The sequence below is a fragment of the Zonotrichia albicollis genome, chromosome 1 (genome assembly GCF_047830755.1).
Source record: "Zonotrichia albicollis isolate bZonAlb1 chromosome 1, bZonAlb1.hap1, whole genome shotgun sequence".
Taxonomy (NCBI): Eukaryota; Metazoa; Chordata; class Aves; order Passeriformes; family Passerellidae; genus Zonotrichia; species Zonotrichia albicollis.
In genome coordinates, this window is record NC_133819.1 from 2,970,904 (window position 1) to 2,998,509 (window position 27,606).

A 27,606-nucleotide genomic window follows, 5' to 3' on the forward strand; every position below is an offset into this window, starting at 1 on the left:
GATATCGATCAAGACTTTCTGAGGGATTTTTATAGGTCAAGCACGTCAGTATGAATTTCCCATCACAATGTAAGAGGTGAAGAGCCACTAAAATGGAAAAACTGCTTTCTGTGGTTTGTTTCTAACAGCTGAGAAAGAGAAATCAAAATAAAAGAGTTCAATTATTTTTTGTAATTGTAATAATGGAGATTTTTATATGTGTGTTTAAAAGGGTTTTTGATGAGAAATCCATAAAGAAAAAGTTCCTGGATTCAGAATTAACCTTTTTATGTCATCCTTTTGAAATAAAATTGGTGGGCTTTAAATAAATAAAGTTGATTTAAAGTTTATTCCATTGACCCTTGGAATAGCAGATTAAATGGTACAGAAATGAGAGATTATGAAATCTGTTCATGTTCTTTCCTCACCCTGATTCCAGCAGTTACTCAGACCCTGTGGCCAAAGATTTTTTGCCCTTTCCATTGCTCAAGTGTGGGATCTCAGCACCTCAGGACTGAGGTGCTGAGCCACCGAGAGCACCCTTGGGGGGCTCGGGAGTCCTGGAATGTTGCCAGAAGTGTCTGGTGGCTGGACTTTGATCCTACACAGGAGACGACACCTGTATGAGGATAGGAGGGTTTCACCGGGGTGAATGGTGAAGGGATTGGTTAATTAGAGAGTGAAACACAGGGTTTAGGATTTCTGTACAGGGGGGTTTAGAGAAGTAAGATGGAGGAATTGGGGCGTGTCCTGTCCTTCTTCTTCTTCTTCTTCTCCTCCATCTTCTGTGGTGATGGTGGCACTTTGGGATTGGTCATTACTGAAAGTGCACCGGGCAATAAGGGTGAAAGGTATTGGGGAAAAATGATAAATATTGTACACGTAACTATGGGTATAAAGATAGGTGACTGCCCGGAGGGCAGGGAGTGTGCTCATGGCTGGCTGCTGAGCAGAGCTCTGTCGGGCTGAGAGAAAATCTTTTAGATAAACAATTAATAAACACAGAGACCGAGAAAAGAACTGAAGCCTCTTCTGTTCCTTTGAAACGCGGGCTGCGCCAAGGCCACCCCGGGCCTTTCCAGGCCACCCAAACAGCCGAAAACCGGACACTCAAGCAGATTTCTCCTTAACCACTTTTATTCCAACTGATGCCCCAAAATCTAATTTTCCATGAGATGTCTTTTCCAACCAGATTCCTTTTGGCTGTGGAGAGTTGAACATAAGGACACAAATACTTTACACTGCTGGTGTGGAGGTACTCTCCAGAGTAACCTAGGAGTATAATGTAGAATACAAATCAAAATTCAATCAAAATCAACCCAAAATTTGGGTGACCTCGTGATTGGTGTAGTTTCTAAATTAGTTGTACATTTATATTCTGTGATCTCAGTATCCAAAGGGATCTTCCCACCTTTTTAAAAACGGATTTAGGGGCAGCAGTATAAAAGCTAAGGGAGTTTGAATGAGGAAAAATTTCTTTCCACTGCAAAAGTTAAAAGGCAGAAAGGCTGGAAGAAATCTTTAGTGTTCAGGAATGTAGAACACTGTAGATGAGGTTATTACCCTGACAATTGGAAGGAGAGTTCCAATAAAACTTTACAATTTAAGGCATTTTCTTGTATTCCAATTGAATTCTTGGAGAACAAGTTTAGGGGAATTATGTGCAAACGAGACATTAAAAGTTGTCTTTTTAAATTATTTTCTTTCAAAACCCAGTATCTATGAAGCTTTAACAGTGACACAGGTGTTGTTTAAAAAAGCTAAGACGTAATTATCTGGGATTTGGAGAGTTACTAATGATTCTCAGCGAGAATGAGAAGCAATTTGGTCGTTCTCTGTTAATGTGTGAAGTGATTTATAAGGGGAGCAGTAATGAATGTTGTCACTTCTAAATAAAACAAAGCACTTTTAAAGAACATTGATCTGTCCTTTTTTTTTCCTCCCAGAACTTAAATGGATGAAGATTGCAACATCAGCAAGTTTAACAAAGTTAACTCTGCCAGCTACAAACCATTCTTCAAAGCTATTTCTCTCCTTCTACAGAAACCAGACTTTTTTTTCTTTTTGCTTCATAATAGATTTCAATTTTGATGCACCTAAAGGCAAGTGCATATTCAAATAAAGCAAAATAAACTGGGAATTAACATTATCAATTTTTAATATTTATATCCTCTTACTCAAGATGACAACTAGACTCTAATTTTGTTTTATTCCTTTTTTTAATAAAGAACACCACCCCAGTGATTAGAGGAAAATTAAGAAGTTTATAACCACAAGCCCTGCAATTTCAGCCAAATTATTCTGCTGGCACCTCTTGATTACCTGTGGATTCATTATCCTGTTTAATGTGGCAGAAAACTTCTCATAGGATCACAGAATATCCTGCAGGGCTTCTCTCAGTGTAACCCTCTATTTATTTATTGTTGATGCCTCTTTGCCATCCAAAAATGTTTGAATAATGGAAGTAACAGGTTTTTTTTAGTAAATTATGTATTCTTGGTTTAAAAAAGGTAGGACAAATTGTAGGTATTGCAAAGATAATCAATGAAGAAATACGCTTCCTAACCCTAACCCTAACCCTAACCCTAACCCTAACCCTAACACAGAAATTAATTAAAAAAATGAGACACAGAAATTAATTAAAAAAAATTAAATGTGTTAAATATGTGCTAAATATATCGACTACTTTGCTTCTTATGAAAGATCAAACTTAATGATGCTTACTAATCTTTAATTTCTCAATTAAACATGGGCAGAATATATTGACATGGGCAGAATATATTGGACCAACATCTAATTCCCTATCTCTTGATCTCAGGGAGAAATAAATTCTTTGGTTTCTACAAGGGTACATTCCAGATGCACTTCCCCAGGAAAAGGGTTCAGGTGTCTGAGAAGTCTGGGAGGATAAAAGAACAAGGAATTTGTAAGTTCCAGCTCTTTTTGGTTTTTTCCTACTAAATATTCCCCTCCTTCTCCCTGGGACCAGGATGGTGATATCCAGCTCTCTTTTGCTATGGGGCATTGGTGGGCACAGCAGATAAATCATTCCAAGGAGTACAAAACCAAGTAAATTATTTGGATCATCACACCTGAGTCTCGATCCTGTGCCATGGCCAATCATGAAGAGCTAGGAACTACTCCATATCCAAACAAATTGAGAATTTTATCCAAATAAACAGCACAACAACACTTTCATAGAGAGCTGAAAGTCATCCAGAGAAAAAGCAAACAAACTGCAGTAAATACTCCAGCTGTCAAAAGGCACTTGACAGAATTAACCAAAATTAGTGTGGATACCTCCAGTTTCTGAGTAAATGTGGCTTTAGTTCTCATTTTGCTTTCACAATTGGAACAAGATGCGGTGAAATTGTCTGGATGCCTCCGTGTTGGAAATAAATTAGTTCCCCTTCATAGTCTCTTAAGAAGAAGGACTTAGCAAAGCCTTCTGCTTTCTGCTTGTTTACTGAGGCTCTGCAATTATAACCAGGCAAATAGGACTTGCTAAGTAGCGAGAATACAAATGGAAAATTTAATCTCTGAGGGGCTGTCTTTGGCCACAGACAATAATTCAGCTGCACACACCTATTTGCATTTATTTCATCAGGTTGGAACATCAGAGCTCTACCACAACATAAGCAAACGTGGCTGGGACTGACAGAAGTGCCATGAGGGGAGGGTTTCAGATTCTCAGGTGGCTGGGATCATCTGAGATGACCTGATTCTGCTCAGGGTCCTCCTCGAGGTGATCACAAGCACCAGTTTGACTGAAATGCACAGGGATTTTCCTCCAAAAAGAGGCATCAGGGTTGATGAAGATGAATTGGTGCAAAGGAATGACGGAAGCATGGATTGGTGTTGGGATAAGTTGGCCAGTTCTCTGTCACAGACATTTTTTCATAAAATCCTTTCTTTGGTATTTTTCCTCTTCTGGGAAGTTGGGGTCCCAGAAGAAGCATGTAAACAATTGATATCAGCTGCTGTGGAATGTAGCAGGTGCACCTGTGATTGGCTCATGTTCCATGTTTGCAATTAAGGGCCAATCACCGGAACAAGCTTGGGGACAGATTCCCTGGACACAGAACTTTGTTATTCATTCTTTCCTATTCTATTCTTTGCTTAGCAAGCTTCTGCAACTCTTCTCTCTATTCCTTTTAGTATAGTTATAATGCATTACATATCATGAATCAATAAATCCAGCCTTCTGATCATGAACCAAGATTCTCGTCCATCTCTCTCGCCCTGAGGAACCCTCGCAAGTCACTGCAATAGTGCTCAAATCGAGACTGACCATGAGGTCTCCAGGAGCAAATATGAGATAGAAGAGTTTTAACCAAATCTACCTCCACGTGCTTCTCCCCACCTCAAAATCCTTATTTTCCATGTCAGATGGGAATGATCTTTGTGGGAACATTCCTCATCAGGCCTCCAACCCTTCTTCCTTTTATTTTTTATTTTTCATATTTGTATCCTCATTTCCCTCACCTCAAAATCTTAAGGGTAATGGATTATCTTCTAGTAACTCCAACATTATTTTGCTCTCTCTCTCCCCCCTTTGACCCCACTGACCTCTCAGTTCATTTCACTGAGCCTGTTGGAGCTGATCTCCCTGCAAACCCTCTTCTCTGCAACCCCTCCTACCTTTTAGCTTTCTTGGGGTTCCTATCCCATAAACACCAAAAAGCCTTTCAAATTCCCATCAGCACATTGAACAGCACTATCATCTCCCCTGCACTCAAAATAAGGAACAGTTATTATCCATCCAAAGGCATGAAATACACTTTGCACTCAGGAGCTTTAATTTTGAAGCTCATTAAACTCACCTTGTTTCCCTGAAATTCATCTTGATTTATGAAGACAAGGTGTACCCGCCATGGGGAAACAGGTATCTCACACATCACTTCTCATACACTTAACTGTGGGGCTTTTTTTGTTCCAAAAGACCCCAAATTTCTTTATTTACTTCCTTGTTTTCTTTATTCATTTGTCTTTAGGGAAAGCAACAAATAATACTCTTTGCTCTGGGAAGTTAATAACTTCAGGGCAGTCTCTTGAGTATTCATATTCTTCAGAAAGTAAAGTAATTTTTCACATAGTTAATAAAAAAAGGAAGTTAGAGGTCAAGAGTCAAGCCTCCATTGATGTTCTAATATTCTATTTCTTTATTGCCTTTGTTTGCAGTGAGAGAAAAAAATTACAGTGACTGCAATTTTTTAAAATAAAATTGGAATATAGCGCTGGTAGATTGATGACTCTCAGCACTCAAAGTCCTTGAAAAAGTCCTTGAAAAATAGGAAATGCTGAAAGGAGACCCTCTTCTATTAAAGTCAAAATAAATTTCAGGGATGGCTTCCCAAGTCCAGAATTTCAGTGTCTTCTACGTGTTCTTCAAACAGATTTGATGATGCACTTCAAACCTTGACTCTGACAGAAAGAAAAATTTTGTCTCTTGTCTATGTTATCTCCATAACTCAGCACTCAAAGTCCTTGAAGAAGCCCTCAAATAAAAAATGCTGAAAGGAGACCCTCTTCTATTAAAGTCAAATTAAATTTCAGTGATGTTTTCCCAAGTCCAGAACTTCAGGGTATTCTACATTCAAATACATTTGATGACGCACTTCAAGCCTTGACTTGGACAGAAAGAAAAGTCTCCTGTCCATGTTCCTTCCATGACTCCAGAGTTCCTTTTGGTGATTTTTTGCCTTCTCACTGGTCTTCCCTCAAAATATGAAGGATTCAGTCCTGAAAACTCCAGCAGAGTTTTTTCCTGTTCTTCCACCACCCCTTTCCATAAATTCTTGTGCTGGTCAGTTCTGCAGTGCTGCTGACAGAGTAGGGAACTCTTACCCCGTAATCACCTGCACAGCTGAGGTGTTGACTCCCTTGTTCACTCCTAAATTTACTTTATTTTTACCTCAAGGAATATCTTGAGCATTTGCGCTCGGAATTCTGATTTGTTGAGTGGGCTTTCAGTTCTCTGGAATTTTCTAGATCCAGCTATACAGGCGTGTTGTGGTTTAAAACCAGCTTGGAGCTCAACACCTCACAGCTGCTCACTTCTGATCCCAACAGGATGTAGGGAAAATAAATGGGAGGGTAAAAATGAGAAAACAGGTTGATATAAGAACATTTTAATAATTCAAATAAAATAATAATTGTGACAGAAAACAACAATAATAACAACAACCATAACCATAGCAAAAATAACCATAATCATACCCTTCATACAATATGATGAAAAGGGGAATAATTTTTTAAAACAGAGAGAGCACAATAAACCTGCAGAAAAACAAATGATGCAAATGCAAAACAATTTTTCATGACCAACCAAGCGATGCCCAAGCAGTCCCCAAGAAGCCATCCCTGGCCAAATTTCCCATTAGTTTATATGCTGAGCATGATGCCACAGGGCTGGAATACCCTTTGGGACAGCTGGAATCAAATAAGAAAAGACCTTGACTCTGTGCAAGTGCTGCTTAGAAATAACTAAAATGTCACTGAATTATCAATCCTGTTTTCAGCACATTTCCAAAATTTAAGCTCACATTAGCAAGCATGAAAAAAATTAATGCTGCTCCAAAAAAAAAATCAGCACATGGGGTTTTTACTGTGAAGGGGACAGGAAGGGTATCTTGTTCCTTAGAAGTTTTAATTCCTTAGAAGTCTTAATTTCTGAACACCTCCACTGGGACAGACAAGAACAGAAGTTGGCTGCCATCATAATGGGGTTAAATTAACAGGGATTCATGGGGTTTTTTGTGTTTTTCTCCCTTGTGTCATTGCAGAAATCCCTCCTGACTTCATGGAATCTTTCCACAGAATTCACCACAATAAATACCAGCTACAGAAATACATCATTCAAAGCACCAGGTTAGATTTGATTTAGTTCCTGGAACCAAATTCCTTACCAGTTCCCAGGGAGCTGCAGTCATTCAGGGGAACATTCCTTTTCCATAAAAAACCTACCAGGACTTTCAAAAATCCAGCCTCTCCAGTCCAGTCCCACAGGCATTTCTGGGGGCTGTTCAATGTCCTGAATTTCCAGGAAGGTCATTAAGCAGGAACATTCTAAGTTGCTAATAAATTTTAAGTTCTATGTCCTGTAAATAGAATCCAAGAGAAAATTAGGATCCTCTTGTAGTGACTTAGTATAGGCACTGTCCCACTGCAGTAAATCTCCTCTATGTGCAGTGATTAGAGCAGTGATTTAGGATCATTTCAGACACCTACAGTAAATAACAAGGCTTTTCAGTGGTTGTTACATCGTCATATATCCTGCAGCCTTCCCACTCAATTATTTTTTGGGGATTGATTTTAGGGGGACCTACAGGAGATTGTTTGGAATGGTTGACACTCTCCTTTTCCTGGATCTGTGTCACTGACACATCCACAAAGGCTGCCAGGCTCCCTGCCCAAACAAAGCAGCAGGTCCCCTTCAGGAAAGCATCCAGAAGCTGCTGGCAAGATAAACTCAGCTCCAGACAATTGGCTCCAAGCTGTTATGGATGTGAACCGTGTCTAATTCTGGTGCCCTTCATCCAAAGAAATCCTTCCGTGCCATCCCAGAAAGATTTGTGCATTCCAACACTTTTATTTCCAACCTATAAACGTGTGAATCAAGAAATGAAATGTGCCCTCGTTGTCATCCTGTAGAGACGGAGCTCTGGAGCGTTACCATGTGGGATTCACATTCTCTGAACCTGAGAGAAGCAGAGAAAAGAATGATCAAAACAATTCTCATCTCATTTGCTGTGCCTGCATCGTGCCAAAGTGGAATGCATTGTGGAAGGAAGATTGTTTACCTGAAGGGAATTGGTAATTGGATTCTGGTTTAAGTGTTTTGATTCATTGGCCAATGGAATCCAGGTGTGCGTCATGAGATGCTGGGCAGTTGAGTTGGGTGCTTGTGCAAATTCAGTTTAGATGTACTGTAGTATAGTGTAGAATAATATAGTATAATAAAGTAATTAATCAGCCTTCTGATTAGGTGGAGTGCTCCTCATCGTTTCTTCCTGCCACGGGGGTTGCTTTGATTTCTGATATTACAACTCTGTGCCTTCACATCAACAAAGAAACCTCCAGTAGTTCCATTTCTGGCTCTCCAAACCATCTCTGCCTCTCCCCACCTTCATCCTCACTCAAATAAGGAATCACAGAATCACTGAGGTTGGAAAAACCCTCCAAGACCATTGAGTCCAAGCTGTGCCAAATCCCCAGTTTGTCCCCAGCCCAGAGCACTCAGTGCCACCTCCAGGTGACACCTCCAGGGATGGGGACTCCAAACCTCCCTGGGCAGCCCCTGCCAAGGCCTGAACACCCTTTCCATGGGGAAATCCATCCTGGTGTCCAACCTGATCCTCCCCTGGAGCTGACTGAGGCTGTTCCCTCTCCTCCTGTCCCTGTCCCTGCGAGCAGAACCTAATCCCAACTGTGGCTGTCCCCTCCTATCAGGTTCTGTGGGAACCCAGAGCACTGGGAATATTTCTGTGTCTGCTCTGGGGTGCCCTGACCCCCAGGGCAGCACTGACTCTGACCCTCATCCATGGAGAAAGTTTCCTAAACTCCAGAATAGTCTGGAATCCACAAAAGTGTGCAATAGATTATAGAGAGCAGTGTAGGTGTGTCACTGGGTGAGAAATTGAGGTTTTGGGATTTTTAGTGTGTTGTGGATGGCAGCAAGATGGAGGGCACAGGGTGTCATCCTGGGTTTCTTCTTCATGCTGCTTCTTCCTCCTTCTCCATGGGTTTGGGTGGCATTTTGTAATTGGGCAGAAAAGTCTGCATTGTGAGCTCTTTGGGATCAGTGATTGGGTTAAACGGGAAAATAATTCAGGTGTCAGCTCTTAATGGGATAGTTTAGTCTGAAAAGACATTAGATTGTTGCCATTTTGTGCCTTCTAATGAAAAGCTGCTGAACTCCAGCAGTGAGACTGTTTTACTGATAAGAAATAATAAACAGCTGAGTGTGAACATGAAATAACATCTCAAGTGCCTTCAATCCAGACCCAGAGAAACTCATGACTGGTACCCCCACAAGGTTCTGCACAAAACCAAACTCAGAATCAACAAATTCCTTCCTAAGTGTGATGAACAATTTGTCTGAGATTGATTCCCTGCTTTGTGGCAGCAATCTTAAAAAAACAAATTTTGTGTATTTTCCCTGGAAAATGCAATAATGGAAATAAGAGGGCCATGTCTAAATGCATGCTATGCTTTTTTAAATTAGTTTTCTCTCTGTTCTCTATCAGCTGCTGAAAAAGTGCAGTTGAATCTTGTTTTTTGTTTTTTTTTTATTTTTAATGCTGTGTTCTGGAGTTCTGGAATAGAAAATATTTGAAAATTAATATTAAATAAGATCGTTAGAACTGCCAAATTTAGCAATAAAGGGAAATGTAAGTGTTAAGATAATAGCACAGCAAATATTTTAGGTTTTTTTTTTCTTTGACAGATTGATTTCAATTCTAATTTGAAAGCAAAAATAATGGCTTTTGGATGTCCTTTTTCAAAAAGAAGTTTCTACACTTCTTTTTCAGCTCTGTAAGTCACTACCTCTTTCGGAATTAAAAGAAACAGATTCTTAGAGAAACAAAACTGTGAGGCAGCTACACATAATTTCAGGTTAAATTGCCTTCAGCCTGTCTTCTATCACAGCTGCTTTTAGTGCTTATTGGGACGTGGAAATGTCTCTGTAGTGGCTAAAAATAAAGCACACTCCAGCAGGGATGGAATGAAAAGCCATTTTTGTCTGTGTTTAAAGTGCTCTGCACTTCACACACTTAAGTCAGAGCTGAGAGTTTATTAGGTGGAAAGAGAAACCTCTTTTTTTTTTTTTTTTGTGGAACTTCTAGGAGCAAAATGGTTTTTTAGCAAGAAAAAGAAATGCAATTTTAAGTTTTAAATACAACAAAAACTCTACAACATTTTCAATTATTGCAGTGTTCAAAACATTATTTATTTAATGTCAGGCATAAAATAATAAACAATGGGTATAGAATATATATACACTATATACCTTTTAAAATAGGACCGAAAGGTAACAGTAAGAATAAAACATAAATATTTTGACATTGGAGGAACTCTTGATCCAAAATTTACCTTGCCTTTGCATTTTCTTCTTGCCTTTCACTTCTCAAGTCTGTGTAGCTCCATGAAGTGTTTGGCCTTGAGTCAAGTTTTTTGTTGTTTTTTTTGCAGGAAAAGTGTTTTACTGGATCACTTCCATGGATTTCAGCACCTGGTTTTGATGGAAAAAGTAAAGATTGTCCTCTGGTCGAGTATTTATTTATTCAGGTGTGTGTCTGGAGAAAGTTCTAACTTGTTCCTTCCCTTCTTTAGATGGTTTGTACAACACATCACAGTTTTTCAGACTAAGTCAGAAAATTCTACATTCAGAGCTTTTATTTATGTATTTACTCAAATTCCATGGAGCCAAACTTTGCGAGACATTGATTAGAAAATTTTATTAACAAACAAAATGGCTAAAACTGTAATAGAAAATATTTCATTCTTCAAAACTGACAACCTTGGCTTTTGAAGGGGTATTTATCCTTTTCTCTGACCACACACAACAGTTATTTAAAATGGCCAGAGCATATAATTTTTCAGTTCACTGAATTAAGGTAAAATCAGTTTAAGTCCATTATGTAAGCATTTCTTCTAATGCTGATTTCAATATTGGTTTTGGGTTGTGTTTTCTCCTGGGAGGAGGCATTTTAAAAGAATTTTCTTTGCTTAGTGTTTTGAGGTTTCTTTAAATATTTCCTTTTTTTCCCCTTTATGAAGGTTGGAAATTTTTTTTTCTCTTATCAAGGTTATTTTTTTCACAATGGTAAAACATCATAACCCATATAATGCATGGAATATGGTGTGATGGTGTTGTCAGCCAACTAAGGGGAATGCAGAGAACAGCACCTCATTTTTTAAACTTCCCACTTTTATTTTGGATTTCTGAAGTTCCCAGTATGATTTATTTCACTATTTCCTGTGTCTTTCCTATGCCAAAAGTGTCTATTTATGGAAGAGCAAAAAAGTGAGTGGCTTTCATAGTTTATCAAATGGCAAAAAATCCATTTTGCAGGGATAGGACGAGGAATAATAGATAGAAATGAAAATAAATGTATGGAATTTAGGTCAGATATTGGGAAGAAATGGTTCCCTGTGAGGGTGCTGAGGCCCTGGCACAGGTGCCCAGAGAAGCTGTGGCTGCCCCTGGATCCCTGGAAGTGTCCAAGGCCAGGTTGGACAGGGCTTGGAGCAACCTGGATGTAAAATTAAAAAAAAAAATTATATTAAAGGAACTTCATCCTTTCATGTTTTCACTTGAGTGGAAACTGATCAAAATCACATCCAGAGCTTGAATTTTTAATAATCACATACAGATCTACAAAATCAGAACAGACATTTAAAGAAGTCAAGAGTGTCAACAAGAATCATCTTTACTGGAAGTCAAACCCAAGATTTTTTTTCAATATATTTTGTTTCATTTTAAGCTTTTCTCAGTCATTAGGTTTTTCTTTTGATTACATTATTGGCTGAGAATATTAAAGTGAATAAGCAAACACATTTTGAACCTTTTCCCACAGGGACATGACAATGCAAGTTTGCTGCAATACAATAAAACCAAACATCTGCCTCTGTTTTTTGTTTGTTTTAAAGAATGCTGATAATCATTGCTGGAATAGAGTCGCAGAGGACTGAAAAAATACTTTAAATAGTTGAAAACTTGGTATGTGATAATTGGTGATAACACTGCTTCCCAAATTAGATACATCTTTGTCATTATTAATTTTCTTTTTAGTGCCACACTGCATTTTTTACCCTTTGTTTGGAAAAAAAATCCTGTTGAAGGTTTTTTCTCTCATTGTTGGTTGGGTTTAATCTCACTCAGCTACAGAGACCTGAAAACCTGTGGGTGTTGGAAAGTTTGGCTTTTCCAGAGTGGTGATTCCAGGTATAATTTCCAATGGAATCAGACAGAATTGCTGAGCCTGACTGGGATTTGTGGTGAACATTTAGTCCTGATGTACTGCCCTGCACTGATCAGAGCCTCAACTAGAGCAGGACTGGGGCAGTCACATATTCTGAAAAATTTCTTCACCCAGGATTTTTCTCCTGGGAAGCTGAGAAGCCTCAGAGAAAAAGGAAAACAATTCTTATCTCATTTGCTTCTCCTGTGTTTTGCTGGTTTGGAATGTGTTTGGAGATTGTTTACCCACAGGTGATTGTTTCATTGGATTCTGGTTTTAGTTGCTTTCTTAATTAAATAATTTATCCTTAAAAAGTCTTATAAAATACAGGACCATTTTTAATTCATTAAAATAAAATTTGTTAAAATAAAATACTGTAAAGCTCACAGTTTTATTAAACTATAATATAAATAAAAATGAATAAACATTTAAGTCCAAACAAAAAATACCATCTCACACATTTTATCCCAACCCTAACAAAAAAAAAATCCCAAAAAAAAAACCAAAAAAACCCAAAAAAACCAAACAAACAAAAAAAAAACACCTTAAAAATTAAAACTCCACAAGCCTGGATGTGGCTTGGAGCAGCCTGGGATAGTGGAAGGTGTCCCATGGCAGGGGGCTGGAATGAGAGGAGTTTTCAGGTCCTTTCCAACCCAAACCATCATCCCCAAGGACTCCAAGGGAATTTTCTGCCAAGTTACTTTCCAACTTGTTGGCTCCTTGTGCATCCTTCTGCGTGGAATTATTCCTCTTCAAGGACTAAAATGAAATATAAAACTCGTTTAGATTTAACACTGAAATATTAAGATGCTGCTGCATGAATCACTCTCGTGGCAATGTACCTGCATCTAATTCCTCTGGGCTTTAATGCATTCCAACAGGAAGCAAGTGCTTATACACTTTTCAAGGGCTGGAACTAATCAGTCTGCTAAAAATCATAGAGAATATGTATGAAGGTAAAAAACCCCAGTAATTAATCCTTTTTCTGTTTCTCAGAATTACCAGAATCTTCAGAGCTTCCAGATCTGGTCCATTTTAAATAACCTCAGCCTGAATTTTGATGCTGCTGTTTGCTTCAAGCTCCTTTAATGTTCGAAGAAAACTGTTCCACTCAGAAAATTGAATGGATCATCACTGAATTAAAATCTAAGGAGGGACATGAAGCTCTGCTGGTCTGACTCTCCCTCCCACTGCCTTCATTATTTAATGCAACACTTGAGAAGTCGCCTAAACTCATGGGAAATAACAAATCCCCTCAGTGCATTGAACAGAAGGAACAATTCTATTTCCAGGGCCCTTTTTTGATCAGAACCCTTTGTTCCATGCAAACAGGTGTGTGCTTAAGTCATTTTGCTTTTCAGAGTGCAGACATTCACCCCTTTAGTTTATTCTTCACAACTAAATGGGTTTCACCTCCAGCAGGAAATTTGAGACCTTCTCAGTGAAAAGGAGAGCTTTGTTCCTAACAGCACATCAAACACCAAAGCTGCTCAGAAGGAGAAAGTGTTGCACAAGACTGGGATGGAGAATGGCAGGTGAAGGTTCTCCCTCTTTTCAGGTGTTTTCTTTGTGGAGTCTGAGCCAGCATTTGACACCTTTGGTAAACTGAGTGGAACTTTCTCCTTGAGTAATCCTACAGAAACCAAAGGAACTCTCTGTGGAAGGTGTTCTGCTCCCAGAGAGCAGAGACAAAGATATTTTGATCTGTGAAAGATTTAAATTTTGATCTGGGCAAGAGCATGTCCTGCTGCACAGGATTTGGGCAGACAGGTGGATTAAAAGACTTGTGACAGAGTGAGGGACAGATCCTTTATCTGACACCCCTTGGGACTCATTCTCCTCTTTGACAGAGTCTCTGTTTTCCATTCTGTGGCCTTCAGCTGCCATCAAATGTTGTATCTGATGGTGTTCACCCTTGTGTGGGGTGATGCCACTCCACTGTCCCACCTAGGAGTATGCAAAGCAGGCGTCTTCTCACATTTGAGGCTAGATTGTTCCTTTACCTAGTAGATCAATTTATTATCACTGTTTTCTCCTTCTTTTTGTAGGCAATCTTCATCCAGGGCCCTGGAAGGGATTGCACTGGGGTGTGACTGTGTTTTGTGTGTGGTTTTGTACCAAATTATCTTCAGAGGTCTTTTTAAATATAAATCAGTCTCTGTTTAGGGCCTGAAGCCAAGCTAAGACTATAAAAGCTGTAAATCCAGGCAGTAATTCTTAGCAGGCATTTCTGGGATGGTGCTCTGTGGGTGACAAGGTTCCACAGCTTAGATCAAAATGAGTAATGGGTCTGTCCCCAACATGCAGGACATCCCTGCACTTAATGGGACACAGAAAATGGGAGGAGAAGGGGGAAAGAGGACAGAGCTACAGGCTCCAGATGGAAATTTTCCTGCCTTTCCTAATAAAGTTTCCCTCAGATAAGTGAATTCTGTGAGCCTAGGGCCTAAAGCTCATCCTATTTATTGCACACTTGAGTGCTTTGTCATGGTTTTCACCTCCACAAGGAAACACAGATGGTTCAGACACATTTCTCTGTTGGCACCTGCAGTCTGTGATTCCAGCAAGGCTTTTGGTATTATCCCAGAATCCCAGAATGGTTTGGATTGGGAGGGACCTTAAAGATCCTCTTGTTCTACATCTTCCACTCTCCCAGGTTGCTCCAAGCCCTGTCCAACTTGGTCTTGGACACTTCCAAGGATTCGGGTGCAGTCAACAGCTTCTCTGGGGAATCTGTTCTGGTGCCTCATCACCCTCACAGCCAAGAATTTCTTCCTCATATCTGAGTTAAATATCTCAGATTTTACTTCAAACTTCTCCTATTTACACCCATCTGAACTCCGGCGGCTGAGAATTTCAGACTTTCTGTGCTGCCAGGCACTGACCCCCAAGAGAACACTGCACTGACCTGAGGCTGTGGAGAAGCTTCCAAAATGGAATGACAGAACTGGGATTGTGGGTGTGGAGTTTGGATAGAAGTGTGTGATATCATAGGGTGGGAAACTTAAGGTTTAAGGTTTCAGAATAGGTATGAAGCAAGATGGAGGTTTTAGGGTAGAGGCTGATTCTTCTTCTTCTCCTTCTTCTCCATCTTCTCCTTCTTCTCCTTCTTCTCCTTCTTCTCCTTCTTCTCATTCTCTTCCTTCTCATTCTCTTCCTTCTCCTCCTTCTCCTTCTCCTTCTCCTTCTCCTTCTCCTTCTCCTTCTCCTTCTCCTTCTCCTTCTCCTTCTCCTTCTCCTTCTCCTTCTCCTTCTCCTTCTCCTTCTTCTCCATGGGTTTGGGTGGTTTTGTGTAATTGGATAAAAAGTCCCCATTGCAGCCACGGGTGCTTGGTTATTGGGTTAAAAGTGAAAATAATTGAGGTATCATTTCTTAATTGGATAGTTGATCCTTCAAAGGCCTTGCAGAGAGAGATGGGGCTCCATTTTTAATTTGTTAGAGTGAAGTGCTGCAGAACTCAGGGTTTGTGAACTGTGACGGAGATAAGAACTGATAAACATCTGAGTCCCAACAAGAAATTCCATCTCACACATTTAATCCTGACCTTGGCAGAAGAAAAAAGAAGAAAAAGAATCGACACCTACCCATGCAAAAAGTCACTCTCCCTCCTTTTTCACAGCCCCCTTGAGGTACTGGAAGGGACTCCAAGGTGTCCCCAGAGCCTTCTCTTCTCCCTGAATAATCCCAGCTCCCTCAGCCTGCTTACTGAAATGGTTTCAGCCTGATGTTGAAACCAGCCTCATTTCTTCTCATGTAGGATCCAAGCTAAACCAGATTTTTTATGAGGACACCACATCTACCTGGCACAACTGAAATAAAAATAGTGGGTAAAATCAAAACAGACCCAGTTTTTAAAGCCTTGTTAGAAATCACCAGTAAAATACCCATCTAAATATATTCCTGAAAATATCAAAATATATTTTACACTCCTGTCTGCTGTCCTCAGTGCTATGAAATGCATCCCCTGGCACCAGTGGCTCTATGTCAGCATCTCTGCATGTACAGACAACAAAGCACAGGACAGAATAAGGAAAATTTTCTTTCTGCAGGAGATGATGTAAACAAATGTAGGAGAGAAACCCCGTTTTTTCTTCCTTTCTCAATTTATTTTGATCCAAGCTGCCCTACTTCATCTATTAAGCATCTGTTCCTGATCTCTGTCAGAACAGGATCTTGCTTTAGGCAGACTCTCAGTTCTGGTGCACAGAAGGGAAAAAACTTGATTTACTTTGCCAGAGTTCTTGGAAATTCCTGACCCCTTTAAACAAAAGTTACTCTCATTTCTGTCTGGGGAAAAATATGTAAAAAGCTGGCAAATTTGTGTTTTGGGTCTCAGGTAGGAATCAAGATTTTGCAACAATCAATTTGATTTTCTCTCTGCACAAATCCTGGTGTGAAAGGAAGGGAATTTAGGGATAAAGTGTGAAATAAAACGAGAAAACCTCCAGGAACTGGATGCACTCTTCTGGCATTATGATTCTTGCATCACATGATTTTCAGCTGGTCTTTGTATCTATTTTACCTTCTTATGAGAAGGGAGAGGGACTGGAGGTGATGAGGTGAAAGCAGCTGGACTGGAAGGATGCAGCCATGGGAGGTGCATAAACCCAAGGCAGGAAGCATTTTTAAGTTCCTCAGCTTTTCCTGAGGAAAAAAAGAGGACAAATTGTCAAATCTGGTTCTGCCTCATTTTATCCACAGGCAAAATGGGGACTGCAATATTAATTTCTCAGCTGCGTAGGAAGCACTGTGTCAAATTGGAGAAAACACATCATGGAGTAAAAAAAGGCTCTGCACAACAAGATAACATTTTTGATAACAAAAGGGACAGTTCCAAAATCCTCAGTTTTATCTCTTTGATAAACTCACTTGAATCACAACCTTTATTTGTAAAGTGGCCACAAAAATATGAGAGCAAAGGGGTGATGAGCCTCTGGACAAAAATCTGTCTTGGTTTGAAAAGACAGGTGTCTGCTAAGGAAGGCAGGAGCTTCCCATGAAATGGAAAATGTAATCCCGGTCTCTGAATTGTTATAATTTTGAAATTGAGGGGCTCTCAGGCATAGATATAGGAATAGGAATAACAGTTCTTTATTAGGGAAGAAAATAAAAGTAAAATAAACAATGCAGTAATACAAACCTCTGCCAGAGTCAGCACATGCCCTGCCCCCTGTGTGTCATGGGGTGTCCCAGCCCCATCCCATGGGGGCTCAGCCCTCCTGCAGTGCCAGCTGTGGCTCTGCTGCAGCAGGGATCCTGCACAAGGGGGGAGTTTTCCTCTGCAGCTCCAGGGCTGCTGCAGATGGGCCTGGGCTCCCTCTGGCCATGCAGGGCAGCAGAAAGCTGCTCCTCTGGCAATGCAGGGGGCAAAGGCTGCTGTGCTGGGCCAGGCTCAGATTGGATCCAGGGAGGAATGCTTGGCTCCTCCCCTGGGCGGAGCATCTCCCCATGGGATGCTGGGATTGGATCAGCCCTGCAGGGACACTCAGTGGCCATGGACAGCAGAGATCTCCTGGAGGGAGGATTGGCTGTGGGAGAGACAAAGAAAAAACTGCCCATGAACAGAGAGAACTGCCCCACCTCTGACAGATGGAAATAAACTAAACACATTACCTTGCAATCTAGGACAAAAATTTGTCTCTGAATGGCCTTGCTTTGACACAGCGAGACAGAGGAAGTTGTATTTTAAATTTTAAATGGGGTTTTTACGGCTGAAGAGGGGAATGGAAGCAAAACTCCAAAGCCCAGGTGTGTGTGCAGGTGCCTTTTGTGCCACCAGGGTGCTGCAGCCTCTCAGGAAAATGTCACCTCCCTCTCCTGGGTTCACAGTGACTTCAGAGGTTTAAGAGAGGGAAAACAAATGTTTGACAGCCTCAAACTCCACGGATCAGAGACAGAATATTGTTTTACAGTGATATTTTTAGGCTACATGAAAATAGGTGGGAGTCAGTGCTGGCAGAGGAATATTTGCTTGCAAAGGTGATTGATACTGGGTTTAATTAAAATAGATCCTCCCACGCAAGTCCCTTCTATCCCATTAAAACCCTTCTAGAAATTACTATTTATTGTTTATATATAGCCAGAGGTTTTTATAGCTCATTCTTGGCCTGATCAACAGCAGGTTTGACCTTGGCTTTGAAAAAAGTGACGTTTAGAGTTAATAAATTCTATAATTTTCCATTTCATTCCTCTTCTCATACAAAAGTTTGTTTACTTTCTCCTTTCTATTTCTCCTCAATCATCCATGTAATGTCTTACATTGTTTTGTTCTACTTTGTTTTCCTTCTATAGCACTCTTATTTCTTTCCTTATCTTCTTCAATTTAATATATGCTCTGTCAGTGCTTGCTCCTCAGCTCAGCATATTTTACATTATCTGAATTAGATTTCATTTCTACCTATAACATTGATCTTGCTTTTAAATTGTTCCTGTTTTCCTTCATCTGGCTACTCCTAATTCCTGAAACTTTCATCCATTAGCTTGAAATATATATTTTTCAATACCGTAGTCATAGTTATTTATAAAAATATCTAAAAAACCTGCAGACAGAGAGCAGATCTTTCCATAAATCAGCGACCCAGATTTGGTCTGAGCTGTTTTTAGATGGAGCACATTTACTGTGACAACCCTTAATTTATATTGGGAAAGATGAAAATGTAACAAGAACTGGTACTGGAAAAAAATTGTATTTAAGCCTCTTTCCCTTGTGTTTAGAAGGGTCTTCCACCCAGAAACAACAAGAAAACACAGTTGTAGGACCATTAAAAACGCAAACAAATTTAGATTTATCACCTCAAAACCTCTTTTTCCACTACAACTTATTATTTTCCTCACTTTTTTTTTCTGCCCTTAGTGCACCTTGACTGGAAAGACTTGCCCTGGATCATGGCCTATCAAGACTGGGGACTTTTGGGAAAAGGGAAAGCTCAGTTTAAACCAGCAAGAATAATGGGGCCACAACAACCCCTGCCAGGCATTGTTCTACACTAAAATATTTCCATTTTTCTGTAAACAGCAGGATGTTTCTGATAATTGTATTTTCCCTGCAGTTTGGCTGTGCAAAGGCAGCTCTCCCTGTTTGCCTGCTGCTCATTTGTGAGGTGGGAGCTGGGCAAAATTTCTACCCTGGCTTTTGAAGCAGCGACATTTGAGCTGGGCTTAAACCGGGCCTTAGAAACGCAGCTTGATCTGTATCATTATTTTTGTGATTCCTCCTTTCACAGTGTGGGGGCATCCAGAAGAATTCCCACATTTCAAAAAGAAGAAATATTTCCCCTGTTAGGATGTGTAGTCAATCTAAGTTAATTGTCTATAAATGTTCTTCAGCTGTGGCATGAGGGGTGTTAAGTCAAAATAGCAGAATCACTGTTGTCAAACATTGTGCAGCACACAGCTGATATTTCACCAGAAATTTCAGTTAAATTAGGAGGAAATTACCATCAAAATAAGGAATTTATTCTCCATATTTAATATAAATCTATTCTTTTCTCTTAAGGCCTTTTTCCCTTGTGTTATCACTGCATGCCCTCGTGTAAAATCCCTCTCCTTTTCCATAGGTCATGGTTGGGAGCAGTTTAAATTTCCACTGAACTTTGGATATCTTTCAATTCTCTCAATTTAGTGGTTTTTGACAAGGCTAGGCACATTATATATATATATGTATGTGTGTGTGTGTGTGTGTATGTATATATATACATGCACCTATATATGTATGTACTTATATATATAAAAATATTTATCTACATACACACACACACCACACACACATATATGTATATATATATATGTATATCCCCAAAATTCAGCTGCTTCTTTTATTCCCAGTGAATTAATTCTGGTGTTCTCTGATTTGGAGGAGTGGAAAGACAAAAACAGGAAACTTCTCAACCATCCAGTTCAAACCCTGTTCAAATTACTTCATAATTCCCTTCGCAAATTTATTGTTCTGTGCTTTGAATGCAGCTGGCCTTTCTTCCCCTCCTCTTCTTGAGAGGCATTCACAAAGCCCTGAAAACCATAAATCCTGTAATTTCCATTCTATATGCTTTTATATTCCATTTCTACCTGTTTTATCGTGACCCTCAATGGCTTTTCATTTAAATCTCTCTCCTCCTGCTTTTACCCAGCCTGTTCCCTCTCAGGCTTCATTTTTCAAGGCTGAAAGCATTCTCTGACTCCTGGAGAGTTTCCCATGCCCCTGGCCAGCCTGGACATCTCTGTTTTTCCAGCTTGGCCTTTCAGGTTCAGTTGAAAAGTCCAGGAGAACAGGTAGATATCCCTGATTATTAGAATTTCACAGCAATGGTTATTTTTCACTCTGCTTTTGGCTCTGAATAATGAATTTACTTTTAATTGTTGTGGGAATACTGAGATAAGAGTGCTGGACTAGATTTAGGGATGGAGCTGATGCCTGATGTGTGATGAAGATTAACAATGGCTAAAAAACATTTACCATTATATGTTTTTTTCCTCAATAAATCATTTGGTGAAGTTATGCCAGGCCCATTGTCAATGTGAAAGGGTTTAAATGAGGGAAAAGACAGAAAATGCTGCCAAACCCAGAGATCTTTCACCATAATTTGTTCATATCTTGCATCCAGGAACATGAACTGGCATTTTCAGCTGCCAAAGCATTCAGGGATGCTGCAACTCAAATTTATCCTGCTTTTCTCCTGGACACCTGTGTAATATCCAGAGTAATTCCAAGAGACATGTTTATTATTGAAAATACTGGCATGTGCTAAGAGATTTTCTGATCCAGGCACTTGATCTGTTTGTTTTGCACAAATGAATCTTTATGTGAAGATGATGTTGAGAAAAAATTTTGCTGTCAGCCTCTAGAATTGCACATGGAGGCTGGAAAACACCTTCATCCACACAAAACAAGAAAGGGCAAAAAAGCTGCAAAACTTCAACACCAAATGTACTGAAATTATCAGAGAATCATAGAATGGGTCAGGTTGGGATGATAAAGAAAATATTTCCTGGTTCTCTCAGGCTTAGGTCTGAATAGGAAACATGATGTGTAATTCACATTAATGAATTAAAGGAAACAGAAGAAAAAAAATAGGGAGAAAGAAAAAGTCAGTCAGAAAACCTCTGTTTATCTCTCATGAGCTAAAGCTATTACCAGAATGCCAGGAAAAACAGTATTATAATAATATATAATAAAAGTATTGTTGTGTTATTATTTTGAGATGAGACGTTAGGGTTCCAGTGCTGGGTAATATAGAATTTTCTACCCATGCTGAAATTGTAAAAATTATAGGATTTGGAAACCTGAGGTAAATAATAAATAATCATAGAATCATTTGGGCTGGAATAGATTCTTTAGGTTATTGAGTTCAACCATAAACTTCACACTGCCAGGTCCAGCAGCGTATACAAATAAAAGGTGCAATATACTCTTTTTACCTTTCATGTTTTAAATTCTCTTTTCTGTTACAGTTCCTCCCAAAAGCGAAGAGGGTTAATACTGAGCTGGTGATGAATTGGCAAAAAAGGGTTAAAATGTTTAATTTTCTATTTGGCAGCTGTGGCTGCAGAAATCACTGTGAGCCAGGCCAGGCTGGGCACAGTGGGAATTCAGGTGGAGTTCCACAGTAAATAATTTCATTGGTGAATTTGGTGGCACAGTTTTCCATCCAGTGCTGAAGACTCCCAGCCTGCACACCTGGTGGCTCAGGTGCCTGCTTGAAATTAATGACAAACACAGTATTTTCTAGGATGGTCCCAGGAGAGTTTTAGAATGAGATTAATTGGTCCAAATGCTGCACTATAGACTGATGGTAATGGGGACCAAAACTCAGCTTTTTTACACAAATTTTTGTGATTTTTATTCCTTGAACTGAATTACAATGACAAAGCAAAATTAAGTTCATATACTGATCTAAATTCCTCACCTGATATTTTCCAGTTAAAAATATAACAGAATCACAGAATGGTTTGGGTTGGCAGGAACCTTAAAGCCCATCCTGCTCCAATCCCTTGCCATGGGCAGGGACACCTCCCACCAACCCAGGCTCCTGAATTAATGGATAAAATTCCTTTTGCTGTATCTTTACAGCTTGGGATGCTGGGATAGTCTCTAATCTGGGTATTATTTGGGCTTGGATTAAGTAGCATTGGAAGGGAAAATGAAAAGATCCTGTGTGCATTTCTAAGATTTATTTCAGGATATTTTGCTCTCCTACAGGACACTGAACACTGCTTGAATTTCTAGCAAGATAAAATTTTAGGTATGTGGTCCAATTTGGATTTTGAAAGTCTACAGGAGAGAAATCAAATTCATGCAGAGATTAAAAATAAAAACTTCTCTTTTCCATTACAACACACCTCAGGGATATTACTGGACTTTGAATAACTCTTTTTCTTATTATTTTTTCTTATTTCATTTTCCTGAACAAATAGTCTTAGCAAATCCCAGTTGTATGACATTAAGTAATATCAATTTTAATAGCAGCTTTATGTTCCCATTCTGCCAATGCACTCACTAAAAGATCATCTTTTTCTCTTCAAAAATTTCCAATGTAAACATTGGCTGAATTACCAGCATTTTTAAAGGCTGGTCTCTAATGAAAGAAAATGGAGATTAATTGCTAAGAATGACAAATTATTATAGACAGGAAAATGAGCAAAATCAGTCATTAATGTGAGTGGCATTTTGCAAAGAGAAAATTCATCTTTCAGAACTCTGCAATGTCTGAATTAAAACTTTTTTGAGACTTGAAGCAGAGCCATAATTGCTCCTTTTTAAAGGTTGAATGCATACACAGTTCAGTGTGATAAAAATAAACTTGTTTGAAACAGAGTTGTGAATAAATAAAATGAACAATAAAGAGCCCAGGAAGGCAAGATCTTTTCAGCTATATCAAAAATAGTAAAACCTTTTTGATTTACTGGAATACAGAGAATATAAATTTAATGCTGGAGTACAAGTTGAGGGAAATGAGAACACACCTTGACACCTGCAAAAAGGAACAATATTTGCTGAAGAAATTAAATCCCTGATCATCACCAGAAGGTAACTTCTGTTTTTTTGACCAAGAGGAAAAGAAAATCACATTTAATGCCAGGTAAAGAGTGTGTGCACCAACAAACCACCTGCAGATAACACAGAATTGAAAATTCAAACCTAAATCCAGTCTATTTTATGACTTCTGCTTGATCCCTCATTTCTCATTTGGAAGTGTTGCTTGTAAACCAAACAAATTGCTTTTGGGGTAGCTGTAACCATATTTGTCTTACTGAGAATCACAAATTCTTTGATACATTTGGAAAACCTCATTAGTTTAAAGAACAAAAAGTAGCAAGAATCCCATTTTGGATTTTTGTACTTATTATTTTTAGAGCTTTGAAGAGTTCCCAGTTATACTTTCTATTTCTACTATCCCTTCCCCATAGTCTTTGTCCAGCTTGGTGTTATAACAGCTAAATTGTAAATTTCAATATGTATTTGTGTTAATAAAGGATTTTTAAAACTAATCTTGGAAGAAAAATTAGGATTATTTTTGTATATTTTTCCTTTAAAAATACAATGAGAACCCCAAGAATTCCTTACTGTTGGAACCAGAAATGAGATAATCTTCAGAAGTTCAAACCAGGACATGCAAATCTGGTGGCTGTGAAACCCCTGCACAAAATGTGGCTCAAATATTCACCTAAAGTCTCTTGGCTAAAGCAAGGACTGACTGCTGGTCTCAGAAAAGTGTTGGCATTGGGGCTGAGCCACTTGGTGACCTGAAGTGGCAAATACAGACCAAAAACATCGTAATATTTCTTCCCCTGACATGAATTAAAGTGACAAATGTAACCCCAGAGAGAACAAGATCCTTTTATTTTTTCATTGACTTCATCAAGGACTAAGATTGGACTTTCTTTCCTCACTGTTTTTATGAGTCCTTTGTCTTCATCAAACTTGTGATGCGTTTTAGTCTTCCTCTATCCTTCTGCTTTTCCTTTGGAACCTTGGGGCAAAACAATCAAAGAAAATCATTTTAAGAAAGGAACAGAAAGCAATAATACAGCAGATCTTTCCTTGTCAGGCAGTACATGAGTGACTAAGGAGGAAAAAAACTGAGAGTGAGGAAGAGCTTTTGTCTTGGGTTGGAAATGGGGGCATCTGTCAGAGCTGGGGCAGTTCTCTGCTGTTCCTGGGGCAGTTTTTTCTTTATCTCTCCCACAGCCAACCCTCCCTCCAGGAGATCTCTGCTGTCCACGCCCACTGAGTGTCCCTGCAGGGCTGATCCAATCCCAGCATCCCATGGGGAGATGCTCCGCCCAGGGGAGGAGCCAAGCATTCCTCCCTGGATCCAATCTGAGCCTGGCACAGCACAGCAGCCTTTGCCCCCTGCATTGCCAGAGGAGCAGCTTTCTGCTGCCCTGCATGGCCAGAGGGAGCCCAGGCCCATCTGCAGCAGCCCTGGAGCTGCAGAGGAAAACTCCCCCCTTGTGCAGGATCCCTGCTGCAGCAGAGCCACAGCTGGCACTGCAGGAGGGCTGAGCCCCCGTGGGATGGGGCTGGGACACCGCCCTGACACACAGGGGGCAGGGACTGCTCTGACTCTGGCAGGGTTGTTTTGTATTACTGCATTTGTATTTTTAATATTCCTATTAAAGAACTGTTATTCCTGTTCCCATATCTTTGCCTGAGAGCCTCTTAATTTCAAAATCTTATTAATTCAGAGGGAAGGAGGTTTACATTTTCCATTTCAAGGGAGGCTCCTTCCTTAGCAGATACCTGTCTTTTCAAGCTAAGACAGTTTTCCTTCTACTACACTGTGGAATCTTATTTGTCGTTGCTGTCTCTTGGGGATGGAAGGACAAGATCGGGGCAGAACACATCCCTCATGTTAAACCTGTTTCCTGAGAACATCAGAACCCTTTGGATAAAACTTTTCATGCACTACAGAGAACCAAAGGGGATAACTCACTGAGTTTATCAGCCCTGGACTACTGAACTTCTAAATACTGAATTTTAAAGCTTCAGTCATGCCTCTGTCTTGTTCCTTGCTATTACTTCATCTCCAAGTATTTCAAGCGTTTTTGTATCTTGCCTTCTTGCAGTGAAGAACAAATCTGAAGAACAAGTAAGATTATAAAAGATTTTGTTTCCCTTTTTCTTCCTTCTCCTTTACCTAGACTTCCTCAGGCTGGTACTTCCTGAGGTATTCCTGAGGCATTCTGTGCTCTCAAATGAAGAACATATGAAAACTCACTGTTCTCTTTTCCTGTCAGAGAACTAAATGAGCAAAATAAGAAAATTAGGCATGTATTTAAACCATTAATCTGGTTTACTTTTAGATATGATGAAGCTGACACAGGAACATCTGTCCCTCAGCAGCTGTGGCTGTCCCTGGATCCCTGGAAGGGTCCAAGGCCAGGCTGGACAGGGCTTGGAGCACCTTGGGATGATGGAAGGTGTCCCTGCCCATGGGTTGGAACTGGATGGACCTTAAAGACCCTTCCAACACAAACCATTCCATGATTAAATGATTCCAAAAGTGAAAATAATGTGATCCTACCACTAAGGTCCCATCCCTGGGACTAGACTGGATTTAATTTGATGCCACCCCCATGGTGCAGTTTATTTGTTGAATTCTCATCACAACTACTTTATTTCTATTTCCATAACCACTTCACTGATCTGTGCACCTCACTAACAGAGATTGAGACATTGGTTCTTGAGCTTGGGAATTGTTTGAGGATGCTGTTTGGACCAGGAGGAAGACTCATCAAGGATAATAATATCTGAGGACCTCGCAATGTTTTTACTTGGAGCAATGCATTCATATTTTATTTCCACCTCTTATTACATGGGCAACACTACCTTTAAAATAAAAACAAATTAATCACAAAAAAAGAATGCAAAATCAGTCAACTTCTTTAGCTTGCACTGCTGTTCAGCAATTTCCTTCCATGTTTATTCAAAACTTTCCTACTTCCATCGTAATTTCCAGCTGATATTAGCATGCAGCCCAGGGTTGTCAGGAGACAGCAGTGGGTCAGTCCCAATGTCACAGTGTCTGGGACTCAGACTCAGTGGAGATCTGGATTTCTCTGATCTCAGCAGTGATTCTGGACTCTAGAATGGTGAGAAAAAAGCACTTTCTGGATTCAAGACTTCTGAGACTTCAACTATTGCTTGGAGCTATGAAAATGAAATTTCTTCTTTAGTGACAGTTGGGGTGCAGCTGTACCAGGTTTGTGTCTGTTCTTAAATTTAAGCCATGAAGTCCCTGGCTGTTTCAGGGACTCTGCACAGATGAGATAAAGGCTTTGGTGTCTGCTTTGAGATGCTGCACAAAACTGTAACTAATGGACTGGCTGAACAATCAACCACTCAACTGAGTGTCTCACAGCCTGGGGATTTCAAACACTTCTGGAGATTCCCCAGACATGCCCTGTTCAGCCCAGGCCAATTTGTGTGGTTAATATGTTGATGAACACCCTGGGACAAATGACTCAGGGCAATCTAAAGCTGAAGTTGTTGAAGAGTGCAGAGATGTCTGCAAACAAACAAACACAAACTTTCCAGTGGATGCTGAGATGTTCACACAGAACAGCCTTATTGGGGGTATCGCCAGCTGGGGGCTCTGTACAAATTACAAACGGGACAGGACTGCCAGGAACGTGCCTTGAGCTGTTTTATTTTCCAGCATCAGTCTCATTCCATGGTCATGACAATGGGAAGATGCCATCAGCTCACATCCCAGGCAGCAGACAAAGAATTTAATGTTACAACTCACTTTATAAGTTTTTTGACCAATCACACAAAGCAAAAGCACATTGACAGTAGTTCTATCCAACCACTATAAGCACAGGTACCTCTGGTTAAACAATGCTTGCCTATTTTGAATACAGTACCTGCTGGTAAGCCTTAAAACACAATGCACAGAGCTCCATTATTAAGCTTAGAACTCCCTAATATCTCACTAGATAAACTTTCCTGCAGCTTAGGGAGTTATTCTAGACAAGCATTAATACACAGACCATTGTTCTATCTGTGCTTACTTTTCTACTTCTTAACATCATTTTTCTGCTGACCAAACTCATGGCTACTGCTTAGCTCTAATCACAGTGCTGCTGTCTCTGAGGCCCTGCCTTTTGCAGCTTTCCCAAAACCCTCTAATTTGGTAGATTCCCACAGGTGGCTGAGTTTTAGGAGGGTTTTCCATATGATTAATATTATTGACAAAGATGGATTGTAGATCTGCTGGAGGGTTCACATGGGACCATGGAGCAGTTGGATTTTTTTTATATGGATTATATGGATTATATGGATTTATATGGATTATAGAATGTGAGCTGAAGAGTTTGGGAAGCCTCACCAGATTTAAGTGAAGGTCTTTTTCAAGAGAGACCCCTTTGACCAAAGCCAATAGTCCAGCTTCAGAGATGGGATTTCATACCTGAACATTGTCCTATAATAAGATACCAAAAACCTCTTTGGGTTTTTTTTGTTGTTGTTGTTTTTTTTTTTTCATTTTAACAGGCATCCAACCTCTGAGCATCTGTGCACAATATTTATTTCAGGATGAAAGGAGTTCCTCTGAAGACTCCATTATTTAGAGGGGGGAAATGTCTGCTGGCCAGAAAGAGAGAAGTGGGTGGCACTCTCAGCACCCTCATGTCGCAGACATCTTTTATGGAAAATCC